This window comes from Olea europaea, unplaced genomic scaffold (assembly GCF_002742605.1).
Source record: "Olea europaea var. sylvestris unplaced genomic scaffold, O_europaea_v1 scaffold115, whole genome shotgun sequence".
Lineage (NCBI taxonomy): Eukaryota > Viridiplantae > Streptophyta > Magnoliopsida > Lamiales > Oleaceae > Olea > Olea europaea.
In genome coordinates, this window is record NW_019228897.1 from 511,612 (window position 1) to 517,611 (window position 6,000).

Here is a 6,000-nt window from a genome sequence, read left to right on the forward strand (position 1 = left end):
TATTTGGATTGTCGGCGTTCGAAGAATTGAGCATAACTTTTGCACACGGTTTCCATTTTGGGCCCATAAGTACTATTGGAAAATGTAGCGACCGTTTTGGATTGAACTCATGCATCATCATGACATAAGAGGGATATCGACCATTTATTTTTCGAAGAACGAGCACTTGCATATTTGGATTGTCGACGTTCGAAGAACTGAGCGTAACATTTGCACGCGATTTTCGTTTTGGGCCCATAAGTACTTTTCGAAAATGTAGAGGCCGTTTTGGATTGAACTCATGCATCATCGTGATGTAAGAGGGGTATCGACCATTTGTTTTTCGAAGAACGAGCACTTGCATAGTTGGATTGTCGACGTTCGAAGAATTGAGCGCAACTTTTGTACGTGCCCATATGTACTTTTTGAAAATGTAGCGACCATTTTAGATTGAACTCACCACTTTACCGTGACGTATGAGGGATTTCGGGCATTTTTCTTTCGGAGAACAAGCACTTGCATATTTGGATTGTCGACGTTTGAAGAATTGAGCGTAACTTTTGCACACGATTTTCGTTTGGGCCCATAAGTACTTTCCGAAAATGCAGCGACCGTTTTGGATTAAACTCACCGCATCATCGTGACGTAAGAGGGATTTCGACTGTTTTTTTTGTAGAAGGAGTACTTGCATATTTGTATTGTCGACGTTCGAAGAATTGAGCGTAACTTTTCCACACGGTGTCCGTTTTGGGCCCATAAGTACTTTTCGGAAATGTAGCGACCATTTTGGATTGAACTCACAGCTTTTCCGTGACGTATGAGGGATTTTGGGCATTTTTCTTTCAAAGAACGAGCACTTGCATATTTGGATTGTCGGTGTTCGAAGAATTGAGCGTAACTTTTGCACACGATTTCCATTTTGGGCCCATAAGTACTTTTCAGAAATATAGCGACCGTTATGGATTGAACTCACGAAATCATCGTGACGTAAGAGGGGTTTCGACAATTTTTTTTTTGAAGAACGAGCACTTGCATAGTTGGATTGTCGACGTTCTAAGAATTGAGCGTAACTTTTGTACATGGTGTCCGTTCTGGGCCCATAAGTACTTTTCAAAAATGTAGCAACCATTTTGGATTGAACTCACAGCTTTGCCGTGACGTATGAGGGATCTCGGGCATTATTTTGAAGAACGATCACTTGCATATTTGGATTGTCGGCGTTCGAAGAATTGAGCTTAACCTTTACACACGGTGACCGTTTTGGGCCCATAAGTACTTTTCGAGTATGTAGCGACAGTTTTGGATTGAACTCACAGCATTACCATGATGAATGAGTTATTTCGGATTTCGACTAACGAGCACTTGCATATTTGGATTGTCGGCATTGGAAGAATTGAGCATAACTTTTGCACACGGTGTTCGTTTTGGGCCCATAAGTACTTTTCGAAAATGTTGCGACCGTTTTGGATTGAACTCATGGCATCGTCGTGAAGTAAGTGGGATTTCGACCGTTTGTTTTTAGAAGAAGGAGCACTTGCTTATTTGGATTGTCGGCGTTCGAAGAATTGAGCGTAACTTTTGCACACGGTTTCCGTTTTGGGCCCATAAGTACTATTCGAAAATGTAGCGACCATTTTGGATTGAACTCATGCGTCATCATGACGTAAGAGGGATATCGACCATTATTTTTCGAAGAACGAGCACTTGCATATTTGGATTGTCGGTGTCTGAAGAATTGAGAGTAACATTTGCACACGATTTTCGTTTTGGGGCCATAAGTACTTTTCGGAAATGTAAAGATCGTTTTGGATTGATCTCATGCATCATCGTGACGTAAGAGGGATATCGACTATTTTTTTTTCGAGGAACGAGCACTTGCATATTTGGATTGTTGGCATTCGAAGAATTGAACGTAACTTTTGCACACGGTGTCCATTTTGGGCCTATAAGTACTTTTCGGAAATGTAGCGACCATTTTGGATTGAACTCATGGCATCTTCGTGACATAAGAGGGATTTTGATCATTTATTTTTTGAAGAACGAGCATTTGCATATTTGAATTGTCGGCGTTTGAAGAATTGAGCGTAACTTTTGCACACGGTGTCCGTTTTGGTCCCATAAGTACTTTTCGAAAACGTAGCGATCGTTTTGGATTGAACTCACAGCTTTTCCGTGATCTATGAGGGATTTTGGGCATTTTTCTTTTTAAGAATGAGCAGTTGCTTATTTGGATTGCCGACGTTCGAAGAATTGAGCGTAACTTTTGCACACGATTTCCGTTTTGGGCCCATAAGTACTTTTCGAAAATGTAGCGACCGTTTTGGATTGAACTCATGCATCATTGTGACGTAAGAGGGATATCGACCATTTGTCTTTTGAAGAACGTGCACTTGCATATTTGGATTGTCGACGATTGAAGAATTGAGCGTAACTTTTGCGCATGATTTCCGTTTTGGGCCCATAAGTACTTTTCGAAAATGTAGCGACCGTTTTGGATTGAACTCACGACATCTTCATGACGTAAGAGGGATTTCGACCGTTTGTTTTTCGAAGAACGAGCACTTGCATATTTGGATTGTTGGCTTTTGAAGAATTGAGCGCAACTTTTGCACACCGTGTCCGTTCTGGGCCCATAAGTACTTTTCGAAAATGTAGCGACCGTTTTGGATTGAACTCCCCACTTTGCCATGATGTATGAGGGATTTTGGGAGTTTTTCTTTCGAAGAACGAGCACTTGCATATTTGGATTGTCGACGTTTAAAGAATTGAGAGTAACTTTTGCACACGGTTTCCGTTTGGGCCCATAAGTACTTTTCGAAAATGTAGCAACCGTTTTGGATTAAACTCACGGCATCGTCGTGTCGTAAGAGATATTTCTGCCATGTTTTTTGAAGAAAGAGCACTTGCATATTTGGATTGTCGGCGTTCGAAGAATTGAGCGTAACTTTTGCACACGGTGTCCGTTTTGGGCCAATAAGTACTTTTCAAAAATGTAGCAACCATTTTGGATTGAACTCCCCGCTTTGCCGTGATGTATGAGGGATTTCGGGCATTTTTCTTTCGAAGAACGAGCACTTGCATATTTGGATTGTCGACGTTTGAAGAATTGAGAGTAACTTTTGCACACGGTTTCCGTTTGGGCCCATAAGTACTTTTCAAAAATGTAGCGACCGTTTTGGATTAAACTCACGGCATCGTCGTGTCGTAAGAGATATTTCTGCCATGTTTTTTGAAGAAAGAGCACTTGCATATTTGGATTGTCGGCGTTCGAAGAATTGAGCGTAACTTTTGCACACGGTGTCCGTTTTGGGCCAATAAGTACTTTTCAAAAATGTAGCAACCATTTTGGATTGAACTCCCCGCTTTGCCGTGATGTATGAGGGATTTCGGGCATTTTTCTTTCGAAGAACGAGCACTTGCATATTTGGATTGTCGACGTTTGAAGAATTGAGAGTAACTTTTGCACACGGTTTCCGTTTGGGCCCATAAGTACTTTTCGAAAATGTAGTAACCGTTTTGGATTAAACTCACGGCGTCGCCGTGTCGTAAGAGAGATTTCGGCCATTTTTTTGAAGAAAGAGCACTTGCATATTTGGATTGTCGACGTTCAAAGAATTGAGCGTAACTTTTGCACACGGTGTCCATTTTAGGCCCATAAGTACTTTTCGAAAATGTAGCTACCGTTTTGAATTGAGCTCACAGCTTTTCCGCGACGTATGAGGGATTTTGGGTATTTTTCTTTTGAAGAACAAGCACTTGCATATTTGGATTGTCGATGTTCAAAGAATTGAGCGTAACTTTTGCACACGATTTTCGTTTTGGGCCCATAAGTACATTTCGAAAATGTTGCGATCGTTTCGGATTGAACTCACAACATCATCATGTCGTAAGAGGGATTTTGACCATTTTTTTCGAAGAACGAGCATTTACATAGTTGGATTGTCGGCGTTCAAAGAATTGAGCGTAGCTTTTGCACACGGTGTCTGTTCTGGGCTCATAAGTACTTTTAAAAAATGTAGCAACCGTTTTGGATTGAACTCACAACTTTGCAGTGACGTATGAGGCATTTCGGGCTTTTTTTTCGTAGAACAAGCACTAATTTGGATTGTCGGCGTTCGAAGAATTGAGCTTAACTTTTGCACACGGTGTCCGTTTTGGGCCCATAAGTACTTTTCGAAAATGTAGCAACCATTTTGGGTTGAACTCACTGCTTTTCCATGATGTATGAGGGTTTTTAGGTGTTTTTTTTTCGATGGACGAGCACTTGCTTATTTTGATTGTCAGCATTCGAAGAATTGAGCGTAACTTTTGCACACGGTTTTCATTTTGGGCCCATAAGTACTTTTCAAAAATGTAGCGACCATTTTGGATTGAACTCATGGCATCGTTGTGACGTCATAGGGATTTCGAGCATTTATATTTTGAAGAACGAGCACTTGCTTATTTGGATTGTCAGCGTTCGAAGAATTGAGTGTAACTTTTGCACACGGTTTCCATTTTGGGCCCATAAGTACTTTTTGTAAATGTAGCGACTGTCTTGGATTGAACTCACGGCATCTTCATGATTTAAGAGGGATTTCGACCATTTGTTTTTAGAAGAACGAGCACTTGCTTATTTGGATTGTCTATGTTAGAAGAATTGAGCGTAACTTTTCCACACGGTTTCCGTTTTGGGCCCATAAGTACTTTTCGAAAATGTAGCGACCGTTTTTGGATTGAACTCAATCATCATCATGACGTAAGACGGATATCGACCATTTGTTTTTCAAAGAACGAGCAGTTGCATATTTGGATTGTCGGCGTTGGAAGAATTGAGGGTAACATTTGCACACAATTTCCGTTTTGGGCCCATAAGTACTTTTCAAAAATCTAGCGACCGTTTTGGATTAAACTCACGGCATCGTCATGACGTAAGAGGGATTTCGGCCATTTTTTTGTAGAACGAGCACTTGCATATTTGGATTGTCGGTGTTCGAAGAATTGAGCTTAACTTTTGCACACGAAGTCTGTTTTGGGCTCATAAGTACTTTTCGAAAATGTAGCGACCGTTTTGGATTGAACTCACAGCTTTTTCGTGACGTATGATGAATTTCGGGTATTTTTCTTTCAAGGAATGAGCACTTGCATATTTGGATTGTCGGTGTTCGAAGAACTGAGCGTAACTTTTGCACACGATTTTCGTTTTGGGCCCATAAGTGCTTTTTAAAAAATGTAGCGACCGTTTTGGATTAAACTCACGGCATCACCGTGACGTAAGAGGGATTTCGACAGTTTTTTTTGTAGAATGAGCACTTGCATATTTGGATTGTCGGCGTTCGAAGAATTGAGCGTAACTTTTGCACATGGTGTCCGTTTTGGGCCTATAAGTACTTTTCGGAAATGTAGCGACCATTTTGGATTGAACTCACTGCTTTTCCGTGACGTATGAGGGATTTCGGGCATTTTTCTTTCAAAGAACTAGCACTTGCGTATTTGGATTGTCGGTGTTCGAAGAATTGAACGTAACTTTTGCACACGATTTCCGTTTTGGGCCCATAAGTACTTTTCGGAAATATAGCGACCGTTTTGGATTGAACTGTCACACTCCCAAATTAATATTGATATCTATACACAACCTAGACATAGAATTTTACATATATATTTTTTTTGAGTTTGTTAGCTTCTAATCACCTGTGACACGATCATATAATATATCGAAACCCAAAATCATATCGCCATAATCCAACATATATATTCAGAGCTTATAAACATGTCTACAGACCATTTCAAAGTACACTATATAGGATTCCAAAATTATAACCCAACAGATGGTAGCCTACAAAATAACCCTACAGGTCGTCATCCATGTACATCGAACTCTGGAATCCTGTAGGAGCTCCACAGCTAGCCATGCTCTCTATGTACTTCCATGTTCACCTACAATGCAAGAACTACATAACCAATGCTTAGTAAGCAAAATCATGCATGTCCTGAATATGAGTAATAACAACATATGACACCATGCCATTTACTTTAAATATC